Source organism: Eulemur rufifrons, chromosome 19 (assembly GCF_041146395.1).
Source record: "Eulemur rufifrons isolate Redbay chromosome 19, OSU_ERuf_1, whole genome shotgun sequence".
NCBI classification, from domain to species: domain Eukaryota; kingdom Metazoa; phylum Chordata; class Mammalia; order Primates; family Lemuridae; genus Eulemur; species Eulemur rufifrons.
In genome coordinates this window covers 52731035-52754855 of record NC_091001.1, presented here as the reverse complement: position 1 = coordinate 52754855, position 23821 = coordinate 52731035, and the positions used below count along the sequence as shown (strand labels likewise).

Genomic DNA, 23821 nt, shown 5'->3' with positions numbered 1-23821 from the left:
GATTGCATATTTATGTCCCCCTAAAGTTCATATATTGAAACCCTAACCCCTAATGTGGTAATATTTGGAGATGGGGCCTTTGGGAAGTAATTATGATAGTGTAGCCCCTATCGGATGAGTGCCCTTATAAGAAGAGGAAGATACCCCAGTGCTCACCCTCTCTCCATGTGCCGACACCAAGGAGAGGCTGAGCACAAATAGAGAAGGGGGCCATCTGCAAGTCAGGAAGAGGGCCCTCACCAGAATCTGACTATGCTGGCACTCTGATCTCATACTTCCAGCATCCAGAACTATTATAAAATAAGTGTCTATTTTTTAAACCACTCAGCCTATTATATCTTGTTGTAGCAGCCCACACAGACTAAGACAATTCCCTAAAGTAATTCATTCTGTAAGCATTTAGGGAAAACCTGGGCCCAGTTCTAGGCAGATTTAATACCTATTCCCGTTACTATTGCTGCTTATCAGATTATCTCCAAACTTAGTGCTATAATACTACAAACATTTTATTTTGCTCACAATTTTGAAAGTAAGGGATCTAGAACAGATCACCAGCCCTATCTCCAGCATAATGGTGTCAGGACAATTGGACTTCAGAATGGTGGAAGGCTTTCCTCAGAATGCCAAAAGGGAACCAAGTGAAGTTTCTTGGCCTTTTCCGACCTAACGTTGGGAATTGCACAGTTTCTCTTCTGTGACTGTCTGTAACAGCAGTCATACGTGTATCAAGACATCCCACCTATCAATGGGAAGACTTTTTAAAAAAATGTGGACCATGTTTTAAAACTTACCACCATCTCATTTTCTCAAAATCAGTTATTTCTATTATTTTTAGTTGCAATAGCTTATCACTATTTTGTTGATTTCCCCATATCTAAGTTTTCCAAAAGTACCACAAGGGGTAACTCTTTTACTCCTTTCTTCAACAGATGCGTATTAAGTGTCCACTATATACCATGATGATTTTGTAAGAATTCCATCACACTAATTAAATAATTGGAGTGAACCTGCAAGTTGCTATTAAATTATCATTGATAATCACTATCTACATCAAGTGCACATTCCCTACTCCCACATCATAAACTCTCCAATCTCATATTTGTTTCATCTCTTAAATTTCTGATGCCATTTTTCTTAATTTGTCCAAAATAGTAGTGCCATGCTTTATAGCAGCAGCACAAGAATCACCATTCAAATTTGACTCTGAGTTGTACCATCTGGATTGGGGGTTTAGACATAAACCCAAGTGAAATTTCATGGAAACAGGCCATTGAAAAAAAATGTGCATTGTTAATCTTTGGAGAAACAATAGAATGGAAATAAAAATGGCATATTTTTCCAGTGTAATGAACCTCAACAGTTTCCATTGTGACTGCCGGAGCGGGTTTGATTGCCAGTTGGTAAATGTGCCTGCAGCCCGAAAAGTGGGAATAGATCACTCAGCAGAGCGACAGACAGATGATGTATGCTTTAAAGAAAGAGAATAAACTAGTTTCACAAAGGCCAGTGTCCTGCTGCGTCCCCAAGGCAGCAGGTAGAATCTGCCCTTTCCTCTGCATTCTTGTTTCAGAGACTGGCAGAATAAAACAAGTTCTAAAGTGGTCCCTTGTCCACAAATGTAAAGACAGTGACAAGACATGGAACATTGGGAGCAATTGGGGAAGTTGCTGTGAAGCTGTGCCATGCACACCCTGATCTAGGTTGGCCTTGACTCTCTCAATCGTTTCTGGAAAATTCTCTGGGCACCAGCCCAAGAGAGCCTAAATGCCCCAAAATGTCTTTGCCAAGTCACTCAGACTCTGGAGGTATATATGTCTCTATCCACAGGAAAAAGAAGTCACCAAGACTCTATTTATAGGTTCTCAGTGGATGAAACCTACTACATAGTACAATTGGAGAGGGGAGAAAAGGTAAGTATTCCCCCAAATAGCTTCCTTTCTCCTGCCTGGGTCCAGTTTCCCACATTAGAATCATTGGTGGCTTAGAACTGTGGAGTCAAACTTCTTATAGAACTCTATATTTGAACAAAATCTTAACTGGAAGCCCATTAGATAAAGCAGCTAAAAATGGAGTTGTTCTAGAGGAGGATGAGGGACCATTCAGACCCATCCACAGCCAGGCAATCCAAGCTGCTTCAGCAACCATGGTCTAGGATTTGTCTGCCAAAGGCCCCAAACAAGATGCTCTCATAGTTTTATTAGTTTAGCAATTCAGTAGTAGCTGCATTTTACTGAATGGACTTTTTCTGCCAGACACTTTGCATAATTTTATTTCTCATAAGCAACCTGTAGTAAGCATTAATTTATAAATGCCATTTTATAAAGAAATTGTGGCTCAAGAAAGATTAATAATCTTCCCAGGTTGAGAAGTATAGCAGGGATTCAAATCTCAGTCAGCTGAATAATTACTTTGTGTGGGAGGCTGTGCTATACATTGCAGGATGTTTAGTAGCTTCCCTGACCCCTACCCACTAGATGCCAGTAGTATCATCACCCCCAGTTGTGATAAGTGAAAATGTCTCTGGACATTGCCAAATGTCCCCTGGGGTAAAATCAGCCCTGATTGAGGATCTCTGGCCTTAGACCTTGCCCAGATCTGTAGGGGCTCTTTCCCTCTCCTAAATAAAATATCTTCAGTTTCTGTAGGGAAATTAGTGCTGTAGGCATGCACTGTCCAATAAAATATATTTAACTACATGTAACTATTTAAATTTAAATTAATTAAAATTGCATAAAATTAAAATATAAGTCCCTCAGTCACACTAACCACATATCAATAAGTTCTTCATAGCCATATGTGTCCACTGGCTACCAGGTGGGATAGAGAAGAATAGAATATTTCCACGTTCACAGTAAGTTCTGTAGAAGAGCACTGCTGCAGACAAAACTCTCCTAGCAAACAAGTGAATTGTTGATCTTTGGAAATGCGAGATTCATCGCCTGTGATTCTTTAGGGATTCGGAGAGAAGGCAGTCCCTGAAAGCCTTGCTGTGCTGACCCTGCTGGCAATCAGCAAGCCTTCTCTCATTGGATATTCTCCAGTATGTACAGGTGGAGAGCAGCCCAGTGTCTGCACCATGACCTTCCTGCATGCAGGAGAAATGCAGATGAGACTCCTTCAAAGAAAATCACAGGCCTATCCATTTCCCCTTAAAGGTCAGAGATAAGCAGATTTGCTACCCACATGGGAAACATTCACATTGAATCGTGGATCTGACTAGAACTGCAGAAGTTTAGCAAGAGGGAGAGCCTGAAAGGTGGTTGAAAAGCAGACAGGAACACAATTAGAAGACAATACCCCAGGTCAAATCTAAAAGGTAAATGGCAGGCAGATGTAGGAGCATGTGCAGTCATGCAGTCATATATGTTTGTTTCAGGGGTATTTTCCTTCCATTCATCTTATCCTACCAATATAAGGGGGGCACTGAAGATTTGGGGGGGCCTGCCTATTTATGTTTTATGTTGTCCCTATAACATAAAGACATTGCATTAAGAGTAGGGCCCTATATTATAACTGAAAAGAAGGCTGCTATGAGCCACTTGTGGAAAATAATGGTTTAAAGAGGCTTGTAAAGAAAATAGGACTGCCACATTTAGCAATAAGAAAAAAAGGGGGAAACCCAGTTAAATTTTGAATTCCATATAAACACCAAATGACTTTTAGTATAAGTATATTTCATGCAACATTTGGGATATACTTAGACTAAAATATTTATTTTTTCTTTATCTGAGAATCAAATTTAATTGGGAGACCCATGTTATCCAGCAACCCTTAAAAAAAGCAGGAGGTTTGCTGGTGAGAAAATGTACATGTTGGGGCACTGGGAATGAAAGGGCAATGGTGATGGATAAGAAAGTACATTTAACTTAATGGATATAAATGATCATTAATTGGGTTAAGGGAAGTCTAAAGATACAAGAGGAACTTTGCTGTTTGTTTATTTCTATCAGAGCTGAAAAGAATGATAGAGTCAACATAATTCTTAGGTGAACTCAGTTATAACCAAAGCCAGGAGGTTCAATTCAATGGATGTTTTGAGTGACTCTTGTGCGCCAAATATATGATGCCATACACTGGGAAATTGAAATTAAGAAGGCAAAGTCACTGTCCCAGAGTAACTTGTTATCTTGTGGAAGAATCACATGTGTAAACTGACATTTGAAACAAGATCGTATAAGTGAAATCTAAAGTTATGGAGGAGGAAGTCTTTAGTTTTGCTGTGGGTCAGAGAAGATTGTGTATGTAAAGTGATGATGCTTAAGCTGGACTTGGAAGACTGCAAACAAGAGTGCAAAGCATGATTTCGGAAGGAGCAGGTGTGATCAGGAACCTGTCCAGTAGACAGCAATGACAGGAATCCAGGATGTGGAGAGGGGTAGAGGAAGATTGAGACATGGCTAAAAGATGGACTGGAGCCATGTCATTAGGGATTACAGTCTAAGGGCAGGAAAAGCATTTAAGCCAGGAGGAGCAAGATCTAATCTGTAATTTAGGAAATGATAATAGCACTTTAAATGGCAGTATATTTAAAATAGTTTTGAAACTATAAGATTAAATTTGACAGTTAAATATCTTATTAGTATTTGTTTTCAGTCATCTCATTTTTGGCCAGTTTATGTGTTATTCATGAGGAGGACAAAAGAGAATAACAATTAAGACCATGGACATCAGGTCAGATGATTCTGGAACTGAATCCTGGCTCTGTGACCCTGAAGTCATCAGTTTGACATTTGACATCCACCCTTATCTGAAGGATGGGAAGAACAACAGCCTATATCTCATAGGGATAGATGAGTTTTAAATAATAAGATATACACATAAAATGCTTTGCATAAAATGCCAGGTACAGGGATCCTGGGGGGAGGGGAGGGGGGAGGGGAGGGGGAGGGGGAGGGTGGTGGAGGGTCGCCAAGATGGCGGCACCGCAGAGGGTGGCGTTTGGTGAGAAACCGAGCCACAAAAAGTACCGGGCCTCCCTGAAGAAGGAAAAATGAAAGAAACGTCGGCAGGAACTCCCTCGATTGAGAGACTCAGTACTCTCACAGGAGGAGGAGGAGGAGGACGCTTTCACTGAAGAACAACAACTGGAAGAAGAGAAATTGTTGGAGAGAGAGAGGCAAAAGTTGCATGAGGAGTGGTTGCTGAGGGAGCAAAAGGCACAAGAAGAATTCAGAATAAGGAAGGAAAAGGAAGAGGCAGCTCAGAAATGGCAGGAAGAGCAAGAGAGAAAGTTAAAGGAAGAATGGGAAGAACAGCAGAGAAAAGAGAGAGAAAAGGAGGAGCAGAAACTACAGGAGAAGAAAGAAAGAGAGGAAGCTGCACAGAAGATGCTGAAAAGGAGTTGGAAAAGGGTGCTACATGGCAAAACCCAGAACCACCCAAGGATTTAAGAATAATGCAGAAGAATCAAGCTCATTGTCCGTTCTACAGTAAAACAGGAGCTTGGAGATTTGGAGATAGGTGTTCACGTAAACACAGTTTCCCAGCATCGAGTCACACCCTTCTTATTAAAAGCATGTTTACAACATTTGGAATGGAGCAGTGCAGGAGAGACGACTATGGCCCTGACGCAAGCCTGGAGTACAGCCAAGAGGAAACCTACCAGCAGTTCCTAGATTTCTATGATGATGTGCTCCCCGAGTTTAAGAATGTGGGGAAAGTGATTCAGTTCAAGGTCAGCTGCAACTTGGAGCGAGCGTCACCTGAGGGGTAACGTGTATGTTCAGTACCAGTCGGAAGAAGAATGCCAAGCAGCCCTTTCTCTGTTTAACTGGCGTTGGTATGCAGGATGGCAGCTTCCGTGTGAATTCTGCCCAGTGACCCGGTGGAAAATGGCAATTTGTGGTTTATTTGAGATACAACAGTGTCCAAGAGGAAAACACTGCAACTTTCTTCATGTGTTCAGAAATCCCAATAATGAATTTTGGGAAGCTAATAGAGACAAGTACCTGTCTCCATATCGGACTAGCTCCTTGTTTGACTCTAAATGCCTGCGTCACCCTAAAAATGATTGAAAATTTCTGGAACAATCTACTGAGTTCACTAATGCTGAATTATTATCACTAAGTATTTTCCAATACTTTTCTATATACAGTCAAACATGCAATTAAATGTGGTTTGCAAAGCTGAATAGTCTTAATGGATCAGGGATAACAAAACCACCATCTTGAGCGCAGGACAATTGAGATATTGATGATTTTTCCCTCGAATGTTAATAGGCAGAGGTAAGGAGGGAGGGCAGGAAGTTTTTGAACCACTGACTGGTTCATTATAATGATAAATATCCATTTTGAACTTAAATTGATTAATGTATTTTTATACATATTGCCTGATTACTATTTATGATTCAAAAATTCCATCTCTACATTGCTATTAGAAGCCCACAGGCCCACAGCCCATCGGCTGTTTTCAGTGAATAGCTGCATGTCCAAGGCTCTTTAAACCTATAAATTACCTTTTTTTCTTTTCATAGTTCAGCAACTTGATGGTAGTCCTTTCCTCATTGTTAAATGTCCCAGTTTTAGAATGTAACATTTCCTATCTGTAGTAATAGGAGATCCCTTAACATGATGATCAAAGTGTTGATTTGTTGTACATTGATCAGTATAGTCTGCAAATATTAGTCCATTTCCGTTGCATATGCTAGCACCTCTAGTTGATGGTGGGTAGGGGGGAGAGGAATCCAGTTGATTTGGAATACCTTTTGATTACCTAGGATAATCTGAGTTGTTGATTCAGAAAGAGTAGAAAAGTCAACTGCATCAAGGTTTTAAAAGCGGCATTTATTGAGTGAAAATAAATGTGTAAGTAAGCTCTCAGTAGCATGGAATCCACGTTATCTTTTAATGAACATGAAGTACATGAAGACTCCTTAGATTCTTCCACCATTTATCTTGTGTGTGCTTATAACACCATATTCGAATGGAGGGGAATTTTCAACATTTTACTGAAAAAAATTAAAAATTCTTCCTTCAGCAGCTCTCCATAGTTTGACAAACTTTTGGAAAGAGAGATAAAAACACACTCCAGTGTTTGTTCATTGAATGTTTATTACAGCTAATTGGCGATGTGGTAAGACAGTGCTCACATGGCCTGAATATTGGTCACGGTCACAGTCACAACAAAGCTTAATCCAGCCCAGCATGTACAAGTGAAAGTGTAAACTATGAAGACATGTTTAGATACGTATAAGGACTTAGAAAAGGTGATGCTGAATAATTGTGTAGATTTAAAAAATATAGGGCCAACTAATGCCATTTTACCTCATTCAACTCTCACTTTTTTATATTAAAGGTGTCTTTTTATGTTCTTATAAGACTTCTGTTAACGAGGCAGTGCCACAGAAAGAAAGGAAGCTGCTGGAGAGTTTGCAGCACTTTTAAGTGGAGGGAAGCAATAGGGAAGCAAAATAAATTTGGCTTTAACAACCACCCCAGAAGGAACATTTGTGCTTTAAACCAATGACTTTAGGCACAATACTGTGACGAGAACAACATGTTTTCTGTAAGATGCTGTTATGAAGAATTCCTGGTAAATTAATATTCCCACTTTAGTTTGGGGCATCAAAAAAAATACAACTCAATAAATGATTATGCCCACAAACAATTCATCTCAGGAGTCAAAGGTGCCTCGGCCTTAAAAATTATGTGCTTACGATTATGAAACAATCTCTGTTCCTCATCCCAGGTTCAGAATGCCTAAGAAATAGTTTTTAGTGTAAAACAGCATCATTCTAATTTAGTCATTTAAAATCTGTATTCCCTTTATTTTAAGCTATGTAGTTTCCAATAGGAGTCTTTGATATAAATTTGGTTGTTTGTTTTTTTAAGTTTCAACAGAGTTAAATTTCCATTCATTTGCTATGTGACATGTCAATTCCCTTTATTCTTATATATACTGAAATGTTGCACTAGTCTTTGGTTTCATAAAACCAGGTTTCACCTTATAATTAAGTTTCCTTTGTCAAATACAGTAATTAATAAATGAAAAAAATGCCAGGTACAGTGCTCAACAAATAAAATTATCATAAATTTTAATAGAAATGAAAAAATGAATTCATTTATTTCACATTTTTACCTAGAGCTCATGCACCTAACTACTAATTTAGGACCTTCATCCCCCTTGAGCATTCCACATTCAGCTGTTGCTTGGAGTTCAAGAGCCTCTCTGCACATGTTCAGATCTAATCCCCTCATGCCAGTGCCAGGCCTGCCCTTGGCCAGCCACCAGGTTCTGTAGCGTCATTTCTTCTGCCATCAGAATACCTGCTCCGTTGGGCAGAGGAGGATCCCTGGCCTCACTGAGGGCACTACCTTTATTCTTGTACTATTGTCTTTGTCAGTAGTTCTGTCTCTAGTGTGTTCCAGAGATTAATGAAATTCTTCTGTTTGAATTTTTTTTTTCCTTTTCTCCTCTTTATATAAACTAGACATGTGCCCATTAGGAGCTTGGCAGAAAATGGACCAAGCTATCTTCAGAATTACCCCTCCCCTCCAAAGACCAAAGTGTTGAGGGTTTTAGGTGTGTTGCCTCTAGGTTCCTCGGTGACCTGATCTGAGGAGGGATTCCCCTGCCATATCCCCCCCACCTCCCACCACCCACACACTAAGACAGAGTAGGGACCATGAGTCAAGTTAGACTTCCCTTTACAGTGGATGCTGTGGGTTCAAGTTACTGAATTAATGAGCCACTTGTCCCTATCTAGCTACCTCAGAATATTACCACAGAGTGCATGTTGTGCTGGGGGAAGCACAAATAACATTTTTAAACCTGGTTGCTCACCTCTGTATCATTCTCCTAAACCATGAAGCCGTAAAATATCCATTACAAGGTGAGGCTGCACCAAATTGGAGTGTGAGCAGGGTAGCCCAGCCAGTGTGTTCTTTCCATTTGCTTAAAGTAGAAAACCAACACACTCAGGGCCTCTGGCTTCCAGCTGACCGGTAAATCACAGACATATGTGGCTAATCATTTTTCTCTTGCAGTGTATTTACAAAGTCAGCCCCACCACATGTCCCTTGCATTGTGTTCCCAGCTACCATATCTGTCTGTGCCATCTGCCGAGATAGCAGGCCCCTGCTTCCTAGCTCTGGGCGTATGAGGAGTTAGTACAGATTGGCCAGCAACCCGAGCGAGAGTAAACATAACCCTGCAGGGAGACGCCAAGAGCTTCACAAGTCACAGTGGTTCTGATGAGTACAAAACATGGACTCAAACCCCTAACTGAAGAGAACATTTGATAGAAACTTCCTGAAAGAAAACACAACCCATTAGTCATTGTTTATTTTCGTGGCATATATAAATACAATGTTACAGTGAAATATTGTTCACGGTTATTCTAGTGGCAAAGGAATTTTGTAAAGAGTGCAAGGTTTGGAAATGTTATCAGAACTTTGAGGATCTCATCAGATTGTCACTGATAATTATTCTTTTAGTCATGAGAACATCTGTATTTTCAGGTCAAATGTGTTGTTCCACAGTTGTTGAATGGAATCCTTAGGTCAATCACATAATGGTTAATCTAATTCTGTTTTCTGAATTCTGTTGTGTGTGATCTCAAGGGGAAAAGAGTGGTTGGAACATGTTTCCCATGATTTCTAAACACATGTAGATTCAAGCAAATAATAGTGACAGGGATTTAGGTAGTTCCTACTCTGTCCAAAGATCATACTGTGAATGCTTGCTGTTTAGCCTTTAGAAAAGTGAATAATAATTTTTGCAGCAAAATGGTACACCCTCACATTTGTCTATAAATTTACATTTTTGAATATTAAATATTAATAAAATTTCAGGGGAGTATACGAGATAGATCTTAAAATCAATCTGAAAAATAGCAACAGTGAAAAATAAGGGCTACCTTCTATCATGGAGCAGTGGAGGGACTAGCTAGGAAGAAAAGGAGCTCTTTTTCCGTGTTGAGGCCATCGCTCAATCCATGCCATTATCTCCCTCTGAAGAACTCCTGAGGAAAATGGAGAGACAATGGCTGCATTTCGGATGGAGCTCAGTCTGGGGTGCCCCACTTCTCAGGAATAGGATGTGCAGACAAGTGCCCTTGCCCGGAGGCATTGCCATGCCTCGCATTTCCCCCAGCTCCAAGATGGAAAAGTGCTCTTGTCATTTTCTTTTTGGTTTATTGAAAATTTCATTTGGTTGCGGTGCACCTTTACCCTAAACAAAGCTGTGTTCTACTAATTTTATTTCTAAGAGAAGCAGGTGTTTTAAGTAGTTTATGTATCTTCATGATTTTTAAGGACAATGAGGATACATCAAAGGTACAGAAGGATATTCAATTAGAATGTGACCTTTAAAAACAGAGAATCATAAAATATTTGGCTTGTTTGGGACTTCAAATATTATCTCAGATACTAACATTTTCAAATGAAGAAACTAAGGTTGAAAGTTGAAGTAATTTGTTCCAAACTTATTATACCTTGTCTGTGAAACAACAATAATAGACCAGATAATAAACATAGCTACCTAGATTTACTCATGTGTCCTCCAGTACATCCCAGTTAACTGATGAAGATATGATGGTTTTCTTCGTTAGAACACATACCTTGCCCCCAACACATGCATATACACAAATATTTGTATGATATGTGTGTCATACATCTTAGATGACATACAGGTATTAATTTAAGCCATATTGCATTCCTACTTCAAACAAGGCTCGCCACCATGCACTATATGATCTGTTGCAGTTGATTTATCAATTTGTTAGAAGATCTGAGTGCTTTTGGAAGATGAAATTGCAGATTGCAATGCATGCATTTGAAAACATTCTATAAAATAAAATTGGTATAAAGGGTGTATTGGTGTAGCTCTCACTACTTCAAATACAGTAAAACTTAAGCATATATATGTTTAAACAATTTCCTTAAATCCAGATACATTCCATAACTTAAGTAGCATAATTATGAATGATCCTCAGCAGAAGTCTTTGTTGTCCCGGCTCATCAGGTGGAGGGGATTTGAAACAGGTAGAAGCAGTTTGCATAAAAGAAATGAATAGTTTGCTCTGACTATTGAGAAAAGCTTCCTTTCTTATAATCTATACTCGAGGGAACCGTTTCAGAAGTGTATCTATACTGACAGATGGGAAAGAGGATCTACATAGTTTTTTGTGTGTACACACTTAATAATGATGAACTAAATAAGATTGGGTAAATTTTGACTTTATCCCTTTTCTCTTCCTGCCATCATTTCTATTTTTTCTGCTTTCATTTATTCCCTATGTCTTTGGTGAAGTGTGAGAAGTTAATATTCTAGGATTATGCATATTGAAGATTTTTGAAAATTTATTTTCAGTATTTACCTTTCTTCACCATATACTGCCTTCAGGTTGTTAACTGTGGACTTCAGCAGAAGGTGGCATGGCACATTCTCTGGAATTCCCTTACATTTTCTAATATTTGTTTTTTTTTAATGTGCTTAACTGCCTCTTCTCAGCAAATATGTATGTAGGCATGAATGTGTGTGCATGTTTGTACATACATTTTAAATCTTAAGATTATGTCTTAAATTATAATAGATATCAATAAACAGAAATCATTCTGTTTACAAATATTCATTTTACAAAGTAGCACAGCAGGAATATGTTTAGTTAAGTGGAGCATACACTGTCAAGCAGTGCTCTGCAAAGCCATTCATTCTATCTGGCTGCAAACCAGAGACATCAAGAAAATAAAAAGTGCCTATTTACTCTTTACATTTTGTGCTCCTGTTCAGTTTATGCAATAAAATTGGTTTGATTGGTTTGATTGGTTCTGAGGGCCGGACCTTGCTGGCTCTGCCCTAAGTGGTTGAGTTTCAAGCTTTAAGCCTCTGGGGAGCCTTTCACTTAGCTGAAATAAAAACAACTCCAGCAGGGTTTGTATTAGCATTTGCTATTGCCACAATTCTGAGACACGCTAAACCAGGAGGTCAAAACTATTTAGGAGTAGTTCTGTGAGTAGCTTAAGCTCATGGTTAAGGTTGTTGCAGAGAGAATTTTACCTAGAGCAAAAATTCCAGAAATACGGTGGCTCCTTAACCCTGCAGCCATGCTGAGCTTTGCCTGCTGCACACTAATGCCTTTGGCATTATTTCTTGGCACAGAGGATCTGGGGTGGGGAGGTTAATTGCAGAGGCAGAGTGTTAGATGCCAGGCGGGAGTAGGATGGATGCTGTGGTTTCTGGAAGACAGCTAAGTCTCCAGTGCCACCTCTGCATCGCTTAGGGGTAAGCCCTGGTGGGTAGGTGTAATTAACATCAGGAGGAGGTGTGGAAACTGGAGACCTTACTGCCCTGTGAAACCAGGGTAGGGACTTTCCAAAAGTGGAGGACTTGGGGCTCTGACCCTTGGTCTTCTATTGCCAGAGATGAGATGTACTGGGATCAGAAGAGATCACCTGTTACCTGGCAATGGTGGCTGTTTACTGAAGCACACCAGGTGATGTGGGTGGGGTCGGGATGACTGGCTCCTGAAGAGAGTGCAGCTGAAGTATCTCAGTTGTTAGTTGCCATCTTAATAAGGTGAAAGTAGCAGTTTGGGGAAATGATACTATTTCTACAATATCTGAAGTTAAATGAAACTTTCCTTATATTTCAGAATTTGTGAGCCTGATTTCAGGTAGTTTTTGACATTTCTGTTACATTTCTAACAGTTTAAGCTCTGTCCACACAGTAGTGACTTTTGTGTGTGTTGAGACCATACACATTCCAGGTTTATAACTCCTTTCCCTCCCCCATGCTCATGACTAGAAGTTGAGAACAGCTGACCAGTGGGCCAAATCTTGGGCCTGCAGAGTTCATTATTATTGTTGTTGTTATTTCAGCTGCTAACATTTAAAAATTGAGCAGTTTCATATGAAAATCCAGATTTCCAATGACTGCTAAGACTGGAAGACTTGTCTTCCTAGGGCCTGCCTTGCTGTGTGGCTCCCCAAAGCTGGGACTGAGGATCCCACTCCTTGATAGGCTGGGAACATACAGTCCCAACCACTCACCTGCATTTTAAATGCTCTCACCTGCATTTTAGTTTGTGACCCCTGATGCAGAACAGCCTTTTCAAAGGCTTGGGACCATGTGAGTGTTCCCACGTGCAGTCCAACACAGCTGACTGATCTCAAGAGAGCTGAGTGTGCCCCAAACCCAGTATACATGCAAAACCATGTTTCTGACTTCTGATCTCAACCGTCTAAGCCAGAGAGTTGCAGGTGCAAATTTAAGTTCCCTGGAAGGAAGAATTTAGTAGAGAGATTATGTTTAGCTGTGGTTGGCTGAAAACAGTCATTTAAACAACTGGGCAATGCATGTTCGACTCTCATAGCAGTCTGGATAGGTGGGTGACAGCTGGTATTTAAGTCCACAACTATCAGAGATGTGGTTTCCTCAGCCTGGCTACTCTATCTCTAGCCTTCACATTTGTACTCTTGCTGGCAGGACGGAGAAAAAAACAAGGGGAAGGCATGCCTTCTCCTTCAAAGGAAACCTTCCAGAAGTTGCATGCATCATTTCTGCCTACATCTTATTGGCCAGAACTTAGTCATATTTAGCTGCAAGGAAGGCCTGTAAAAAGTATATATTCTGAATGACCCTGTTTTTAACTAAAGATGAGCAAGGAGAGAATGGATATTAATGTGGCAATCTCTGCAGGGACTGTATCTTGTGGTTTTAAGATTTTCCAGGGCATTGCCCATGGTGAACAGTAGATAAATATGGCAAAGGAAAGGGAAGACAGGCCTCTAGCCTCGGCAGCTCCTTACACTCACCTCCTGATTACCACACACTGATGAAATTGCCATGAACCATACGCACCTGCCTCATTCCCTTACATACTTCCCTCATTCCTCATTCCTATACATTTCATTTTGCCTTATCACTCAGTGCAAATATTTCCTCTGTAATCAGCCAAGTGTTTAAATCCTATGCAAGGTGCTAGGAATCAAGAGATATTGTGGCCCCTTCCCATATGAAAAGACTAGTGTCTCATCAGAACTCTTGCCCACACGGGAAGTGCAGTTTCCCAAGTTTACGTGCAGGACTGATCCTAAACTTTACCATCTCTGGCAATATCCCTGTTAACCTAAGCCATAAACTCAGTCTTGACACTGTTTTAGGAATCACAGTGCTCACAGCACAAAACTTTTCAGTGATATGACGTTCTTCTGGCCAGTGAGCATAGACAGAGTCCCTCTTGCAGCTAATTGTATTAAAACCTGACTTTACAAAACTTCACTTTTGGAATAGGTGGAGCTAACTCACTTTAGCAAATACATCTCTCTCTGTCTCTCTCTCTCTTTTTATTTTTTTTTGCAAAAGAATAATTGTGAAAACACATTCTGTTCTTTAAATGTGAATCAATTTACAAAAGTTTTCATAAAGCTTTTGAAAAAGTAAATCCATAGGATAGAAAGAAGTATATGAATGTTGTCTGTTTGGAAAGTCTGAATCTAATGAGTAGATTCCAAATGAGATCTTCCCCAAGCACCCCCAAATAGATACTCTATTCAGGCTATTGAAAATATGTCTGATTAATTGTTTCCCACTTGGGGCAAGATGATACAATCATCTTTTTATTGAATAAAAGTATTATATAACTTGCCCTGAATTAAATCTGAAATACACTATTCAGATGTAATATGTATGTTTTGGTTTTTTAAATAACAAAGAGACATTTTTAGGACCTGAATGGTAATTGAAAGAGAAGGTCTCTAAGCTTCTGAGGAGCAGATATCTGAGGGTTGCCTTAGATCTGCAGATGACCCGAGCTTTGATGATGCCAAGAACACTTCCACTTTGCATCTGTGTCCTGTGCATCCATCCCTACAGTGACCTTTGAGCCCCTACTTGCAGGCAGTCCTCTGATGTTGTATTAGGGAACACAAGAATTTTAGGGCAAAGGAGGCAGCCCACGTGCTGAGCCCTGCCTTTCCTTTGTCTCTTGATCATTTCACTCCTCTTTGGCATCTCCCCATGAACACACAAAGGAAAGGACCGACACTTCAACTCTTGAGAAAACTACAGGTTATCAAAAACCTGTGGATTGTGTGTTTTGGAGAGGGCATGATACTTTCAAGCCTCAAGTCCAAATATGGGAAAATGTGACCTGAGGATCACCTTGTTACCATAGCAGATACCACTCTTGCTTTTAAAGAAACAAAAGGAAATGATAACACCTTTCATACTAAAAATGGAAAAAAAATAAACCTAGCTAGGAAAAAAAATTAAAACTTCACAGTCACTCGCAGACATTTACTTATCTGTTTCTATATCCATCTATCTATCTATCTATCTATCCTCACACAGAAAGGAATAAGTTTGTATAGTGTGTATGTAAGTGGTCTGCAAAATCAGTTGTTTAATTTTCTCCCTGTTTCCCAGCATCTGCAAGTGTAACCTTGTCACACTCAACATCTGCTTTGTGGCTTCTCTTGAGAGCTATAATAGAATACTGAGTCTTCTTGTTAGTCTGTAAAATGAGTTATTTTGAGGGAGGTAGATTGAGGGCACTCTGTATAAAACACTGGTCTTGTAATACCAGTAAAGCTCTTAGTAGAGTTTTTAGCTTCTAGAGTTTTAAAATCCTGGACAATTTTCATTAATCCCATTTTGCAAAAGAGAAAATTAAGGGCTAGAAAGTTTTGGCAGCTGGCTCAAGGTCACATGGTAGATACCATGGGGACAGGGCTCCTCCTTTTTGATTCAGGGCTTTTCACTGAACAATTCTGCTGTATTGTTTTGATATTTCTAGTTATTTTCTGAGAGTCTGCCACAAACAGGCGAGAAGGAAAAACGTTTAAAATTATTTTGGTTCTGAATGAGTCCATAGGACTGCTAACTCAGCAAGATGTGTTACTTCCAGGCAGAAAAGCAATCTTACCTTTTAACTACATGCTAATGACCATTCAGTTGCTTTGTGAAGAAATTAGGTTCTTGGGAGCTGTTTGAATAGATGTTGTTATTTTAAGTGTCATGGAACCTTAGATCCTTAGATTATTCCAACTAAAAGTGGAGATCTTCCAACTCAACCCCTTCATTGCACAAATGAAACCACAGCTACAGAGGTCCAATGAACCACCCCAGATCCCCTGCTAAGCACTGCACAAAGCCCCTTTCTGGGGTTCTTCCTTATGCTTCACTAAGCCATTTCTCCTTAATAAAAAAAATGCTGATAGGTGTAGCACCCAGAAAATGCACATTAGACAAGTTTTCTGACCTTCTCACTGCATAATACCCACAATGTGTTTTTAGTTAACAGCTAAGCAGCTCTCTAATTGGCGTAATTCATATAACAGTCTTCTTTTTTCTCTTTCTGCTTTTTGCTCTTTTTCTTTAAGGTGTCTTTAAATTATTGTTCATAGAGTATCTTTAAAGTATTTTCTGACAAGCACAATGACATTGTGTTTGTGAAAATTACAAGGCAAGCTCTTGCCTCTAGAGAGACATTCCTGTTGGCCCACATGTACACCCTGAGGGTCATGGTTTTTGGCCCACATTATATTTTGTGGCATGCAGTCCAGTTGCTCTTGCCAGGTGCCCCTATCACAAATTGCAGGAAGACTGTCATGCCGGGCAGAGTCTGTGAGCTCACCTGTCTCACCTGGCATGACAGGTGAAAAGAGGTGTTTACAACATCCTGGGCCTGAATAGTGTCTGGCACTTGTAGCCCAGTATAGTACATATTTGTGAATGAATAAATAGAAACCCCATGCTTGCAAGATTTTGAGTCTCTGCATTTGAGGCAACAGCATCGTAACTTCCCTGACTAAGCTGTCAGTCAACAGCATTTTAGCCTCCCTGACTTGCTTCCTTCACAAGTGCCAGGTTCACAGGAGTCTCCTGGCTTCTCCAGGTGTGTCAAAGAATATTGCAGTGGCTTGGATACCAGCACACTGTTAGGATGGTCCGCATCACTGATTCCATAATGATTCCAAGAGATTCAGACCTATTTCTCCCCATCAGTGTGTGAGCCTATCTCTAAATAAAGTTCCTGGAGTCAAGATGATGGTGGTGCCCATGCAAATTGCTTCCCTACTTGTAACCATGGCAGCACACTTGCCCCTTTGCCTGCCCCACCCTGCTGTCAATCACTATAGGGCTACTGGCTTAATAAAGCCTGACAAACTTAAACAATGGGGATTTCTGTCCTTAAGGTCAAGATCTTTATTAATTTGGAGCAACCACAACTGTGTGTTGCCATTGGGCTGGCCCTGCTGGGCATTCAAGAAAAAATTTCCCACCGTGATAGATTTCTGCCACCTATCCTCAGCTCAGCTTTTTGCTTTCCAAAAATCATCCAGTAGATCAGTTGATTGATCAATTGGGGGATGGGATTAAACTATTTGGATACTGAACAGAACACTGCTGTTTTGTCCCTCTAGATCAGGATTTCTCAGTCTCATCCAGTCCACATGGAGGAATGAGCAGGGAAGGGTCATGCCAAGGGAAGGGCACTCTGATGCTTGATTTCCAGCCCTCTTGCCCTTGACTTCACTGCATAGAGCCCCTCCTCTAGGCTCACTGAGCTCAGTTGTACCTTTGCAGGGACCACCCTTGTGGGACACTGGCATGAGATGTGGGTCAGGGATCTGGAGGCTCCCTGCATGGAGCTGGCCTCACACCATAGTGGGCTAAAGGCAGACACAGCTGGAGAGGCACCTGGCAGATGGTGGCTGAGGGATCGGAGGATCTGGTAGCAACTTTGCCATCTCTAGGCCTCCCAGCTGGGCACAGATAGAGAATGCCATGGCCCTGAGTAGAAGCAACTGCCCTCATCAACCTTCTGGTGCAAACAGGCAAAACCATTCAATGTCTCTGGTTTTCTTACATGATAAACTCTAAGCCCTATCACTTGGTTCCCCCCAATCCCCGTGCCTCCCTCTCCCACTCATCTCTTATCACTGTCTGCTTGCAATCCTCTGCTCCAGCTATGAGGAGTTGTATGTTATTTTTTCACTTTTCCTTATTATTTTATCATGTCTCCCGACCTTTGTTCTTACTATCCGATTGACCTGGAATGATCGCCCTTCTTCTTTCCCTCTTCATCTTTCGAAACACAGCCTCAATGTCCAACACTAGGACAGTGGATGAATGAATTACAATATGTAATAGATGTTGTGGCATGTTGTCTGCTTCTCCCTTTCAAGGCCAAACCCCCCACCCCCCACCAGCTGTCAGGCGTGCTAGCTGCTAACCATTCATACCTGAGGCCCTCTGCTAAAAGAGCGCTGGGTTGGAGGAAGCTGCCTTGCCCAAGGTTATATTAACCCACATCCAGTGACCAGTTCGTGCAAGGTTACAGAGGCGTGGCCTTTTTCTCTCTGGGGGGGACAGGTCCCAAGGGCCCTCCTAGCTGAGAACTCCCCATGGAATGGGCTGGGCCCTCCATTGCAACTGCATCACCTCTCAAGCTCTCCCTCTGCCTAGCGCTGTCCCCCTCGCTTCCTGACAGGTAGTGAGCTGAGCATCCTCCCCAGCCAAGTGCCTGTGTGCAAACCTCTATCTCAGAGTCTGTCTTCCAGATAACCCTAAGATATGGCAGATCTAGGAAGAAATAAGATGTAATCATTAAAAATTTAAAATTATATATTAGAGAATATTTAATGACATAGGGAAATGCTCAAGTTAATGAAGTAAATACAAAAACAAGAGATAAAACTGTGCATGCATTATATTCCTGATTATGTAAGAATATTCATGATAAAAAGAAAAAGAATGAGAGCTAAAAAGAAAAAAAAAAAATCTTCTCCGGAGGAACTACTCCTAAAATAGAACTCAAATAGTGTATATCTGTTGGAATTTTGTTTCGGTTTTCTGTTTGTTTTAAACATTCTAGAATAAGCAGGTAATCATTAGAAAACCTAATTAAGTCATTTAAAAGTAAAATGAGATAATATTACTAAACAATTCCCCAGAACACAAAATATATAAATGAAAGTCTCACTAACTCATCAGGGAACAAACAAAAAGCTTCAGCTCCTGTGGTCTTTCTCTGTGCTGTGTTCTCACTCATGCCTGCTGCCCCTGCCCAAGTTGTTTACTTCTATTTTTTTGTGTGTGCAATTCTGTCCCTAAATATATGCATCTATCATTACAGTTAACCAAGTGGCATTGCAAAGATTAAAATCAGTTCTCTTATATTACACTGTGAGCTCCGCGAGGATGGAAGATCATGTTCCCCAGGCCTTGGACATGGCCCCAACCCTGTGAAGACACGATATATTTTACTGAGTCAATGAATGAATCAGTGAGTGAGTGAATGAATGAATGAATCAATCAGTAAAGTAGCATTTGGAGTGGAGTCTGGAAGCATCATGAATTTGATTGTCATTGGGACAAACTACTGAAAATGAAGAAAAGAAAGTAGAAAGAGGCAGCCAGCAGCCTTGAAATCTCAATTAATGGTTCCTTATTGCTTCAAAACAGAACACTGTAAAATGAAAGGCTCTCAGCCTGCCTGTGCTTCAGTGCCATGTGGCTTACAAAGAAACGCTGGAAGAAGCTGACATTGCCACTGCAGCTTTGAGGTTTTCAAGACAAGCATCAGTTTGGTTTCAGAAGAAATGAACTGTGATGAATATTGTCTTCAGCTTCACAATGCTCCCTTTCATTCTTCTCATTCTTGAAAAAGAAAAAGGCTAGTGTTTCTTCTGGAATATTTTCAAATTTCTCTAAGTTAAATTTTGGAAAATTGCATTTGCATCTTTCTGGCTGTAACTTTATTTTCTGCCCCTTCCCTCTTCCACAGTTACTATAAACAGTAGTCTTTTTTGTGGCGGGGGGCAGGGAGAGGCGATAAAATTCATTTGTGATATAATTCACCACTTTAATCATTTTAAGGTGTACAGTTTAGTTAGTGTTGCCTTCTTGCCCTGTGTCTGGCTTCTTGAAGTGACAATTAACCAGTCTTTTCAAAGGTATTAACAGGTGCTACTGAGCTGACTTTGCAATAATGCTCATGGGTTACACATTTACGTTTAAATAAGAACATCGGTTCCTTAGCTCCAAGAACTAACTCTGTTCTTCCATTGTCACTTAGAGCATATGGGATCAAATTTGTTAGTGACATACATAAGAATCCTTTTAGACAGGACCTTGCCTATTCATCCTTTCACCACTCCCACTCCCATTAAGCACAGTGAGCCCAGGACATGCTCCAATACTTGCACTTCTTCAACTGAGCCACATTCTCACATGCCTTTGTGTTGTTTTCTTTCTCTACATATCCTCCCTTACGACAAAGTCCAGGCATTATGATGCCTGTGAAGCTTTCTCCTTTCCTCCCTTCAACTCCCCAGGCCTTCCCGCCTTTCTCTCTCTCTCTCTCTCTCTCTCTCTCCTATTCTCTAGGCAACTTCACATGCCCCCAGTTCAACACTTTCCATATTGGCTTGTAGCTGTCCATTCCATTGTAGCTTCCTAATAAGATTGCAAATGCTTTGAACATACAGACTGTTTACCTATCTCCACTGTTCAATGATCTTGAAATGTAATAGATGCTCACAAACATTTATTGAATGCAAAAAAACAAAAAAGAAAGAAAGAAAGAAAAAAGAATCTCACAGCATTCAGAAGTCCTTGGCAGACTGGTAAAGGAGAACTTTTTTGTGGTGTAGCATGCTTTTGGGCACCCTTCAAGTGTGTGTCTCCAGTTAGGACTATGCCTAATGAACAGTATTTGACTTGAAGGCATCAGAGGAGCAGCAAGCTGGAATGCATACACCTCTGAAAATTTTCTGATATTCCTTAGAGAAAGAGGCGAACTATTAATTAGATACATATTAAGACAATGTGTATATTGCAGCATCGATAAACCTGAACATTCATTCCAGCCTGTTTTATTCTTGTTTCTCTTGAGCTTCAACACTGATTTTATATTTGTAACACCTGCTGTTTCCATCCCAGGATAATAGACTATTTAGCATTTTATCATTTCTAAAGTATAAGAATTCACACTCTACCCAACCCTGGTTATTTGGTATCGATCTTTTCTGTGGGCTCCCTGGGGATCATTTCATAGTCTAGGCTACACTACCAACTAAACTGCAAATAAAATAAAGAGAAAGATGTCCAGATTATTGGAAACAAAAAGTAATAAAGAAAAGTGTGAAACTGGAGGAGGGAGAAAGAGAGGAGAGAAGAGGGAGAGGGAGAGGAAAAAAACACAACAAAACTATAATTTTCTTATTACTCAAATCCTTGTCGCCCCAATCCCCCATGCAGAGCCTTCCCCATTATAAGATGATATGTGCTCACTGAACCCGTCAGTAATTAAAATTTGAGGGCTGGGTTATCAAATGTTCATGTGCAGAGCAGTCATCTGGAAACTTGTTCAAACTGATGGATTCCTGGCCATGACCCCAATTTCTGATTTAGTTTCTCTGGAGTGGATCCTGGGAATTTGCCTTTTTAACAAGGCCCCAGATGATTGTTGGAGGTGGTCTGATCAATGGATCACTTTAAGAAACACTACAGAACTATATTTTTGCCTGACTGTACTAATTAGCATTTCCTGCTAAGACAATAGTCACATATTAGGTCATGTTTTATTGTGGATTGTCAATTTGGGCTGCGCGCAACTGGATGGTTCTTTCACTGCAGTTGCCTGGGTTTGCTCGAGCAGCAGGTGGCTCAGCTGGGACTGGCGGTTGAAGTTGGCCAAGTCCATGGTTGGTGGTTGGCAGGCTGTCAGGCAAAGGCAGAGCTCTTCTCTTCCATGTTGATCTCACAGCAGGCTAGCTTGGGCTCCTTTATAGGTCTCAAGATTTGCAACAGCAAGAGAGTGCATGCCCCAATGTGCAAGCACTTTTTAAGCCTCTGTTTATGTCACATTTTCTAATGTCCCATTGGCCAAAGCAAATCATGTGGCCAAATTGAGGGGAAGATCAATGAACTTCACCTTTTGATGGGAAGTATGGCAAAATCACCTTTCAAGGGATGGGAGGAATTACAAGAGCTGTCTTTGCCAACAATCTACCACACTTATTATATCAGTAAACTAACATGTCAGGTAATGGTTGAAGAACCAGAGTTTATGAAGAATTCACACTTCTACAATGTAAATGAGTGAAAATGCAAGTTTATCCTCCAAACAAAAACCCTTTCACTGAGTTATTGCCCTAATTTTTTTCCCCCTTAGTAAGGATCAGTGGACTTATTGCTTGTGTGATGGGAATTTTGCATAATCTTGAATAGACCCATGGAAGTTTATAGCCCTATTAATACTATCTGCCTTGAATGACTTATTAAAAAAAATAAGTACCATGGCTCTATGGACCTGGGAAAGATTAGGTAAGGGAGGCAGATGATGATCTTTTGGTTTATTGCTTTTGGGGTGGGGGAGTGGATAATATAGTGGTAAATATCTTAGTGTCTGCCTGTGTAGGTCTCATTCTTGATTTTCCTTTTTTTCATTGTTTGCCTTGGGTAAATAAATCATTTCACCTCTCCACATCTCACAGAGTTGTTGTAAGATTTAAATATTAATAAAATGATGTCCATTATAGAGTTCACAAAGCATTAGCCATCATCATCACCTTCATTATCATCATTATCATCATTCTAGAAAAAAAATACTGCTAACATACCATAGCTCTCTTTACCCACCCAAGGAATGGACAGCTGCCTAAAGAATGTATATTCAGAGAACTCCTTCCCTCTTTCAAATTCCCAAAATAACTTAAAGATTGACTAAAGCCTTTTATTCCATGAGGACAGGAGAGAATAACTTTGCCCAAACCTGTCCTTAATCTCTACAAGGACTTAGTTAGTAACTAGCACTCCTACTGCAGTTTAAAGGAAAAACTATTGTGGTAGCCAGTCTTCCAGCTGGCCTCCAATGACCCCTGACTTATGGTATCCACACCTGTGTGTAAAATTGTGGCTATAGTAATAATAATATATTCTTGAAAATCACTGAGAGTAAATAAGTGTTCTTACCACAGAAAAGTATGTGAGATAATGCATATGTGATTTAGCTTGGTTAAGTCATTCTACAATGTATACGTATTTCAAAACATCACGTATACCATAACATATATGATTTTATTTGTCAATTAAAAATAATAATAACACCAAAAACATATCTAGAAATTATTCTGGCCTGATTTTATCTTTCTTAAAGCATATATGTCAAATTTCAAATATGAATATGCAGTAATATTGTCATGGAGAAATTATTTTTGTTTTGTTACTGCTGACGCAATTCCTGATTGATCTCTTCCTCGTTGTTATACTTATCTATATAAATAAGTGTCAAATAGTCAAAACCTTAAATAAAATTTATAGGAAAGTAAAAAAAAAAAAAAAAAAAGAAATGGAATGTGACTTCCCAAGGCTAGATCATAAAAGATACAGTGGCTTCCACCTTCTCTCTTGGATCAATCACTCTGGGGACAGCCAGCTGCCATGTTTGGTGAGCCATCGAGGAAGCGGATACTCCAGCTCCAGTCAAGCCTTGAGATGACTGCAACTCCGACTGACACCTTGACTGCAACCTCATGAGGGAAACCCCAGGCCACAACTACTCAGCTGAGCTGCTCCCTCACTTCCGATCCACAGAAAGTGTGAGAGATAATAAATATTTGTTGTTGCTTTAAGTCTCTAAGTTCCGGGGTGAATTGTCGTGCAATGATAAATAACTAATATACTTGTTCTGATATGAGGAGGGCGAGAAAGCATAGATGCACTGGCAGACGGAAAGCAAGAGGCAGGAGAAGGACCCAGAAGGCAGAGGCTGAGGAGTACCAAAAAGCAGCCTGACAGTGTTTCTCCACCTCGCAATGCACAGTCCTGGAGGCCATTTTTTGGAAGTGAAGTAGCAGAATTGAGTGTGCCA

General features: G+C 40.3%; 1 protein-coding gene and 1 pseudogene across 5 annotated transcripts in view; both read left to right on the top strand.

Moving 5' to 3' along the window:
* The window catches only part of CTNNA2 (catenin alpha 2), a 1068594-nt gene that overhangs the window by 497890 nt on the left and 546883 nt on the right, over window positions 1-23821 (top strand). The gene's annotated exons all lie outside the window — the stretch shown is intronic.
* Window positions 4914-6014, top strand: LOC138400060 (U2 small nuclear ribonucleoprotein auxiliary factor 35 kDa subunit-related protein 2 pseudogene; annotated as a pseudogene).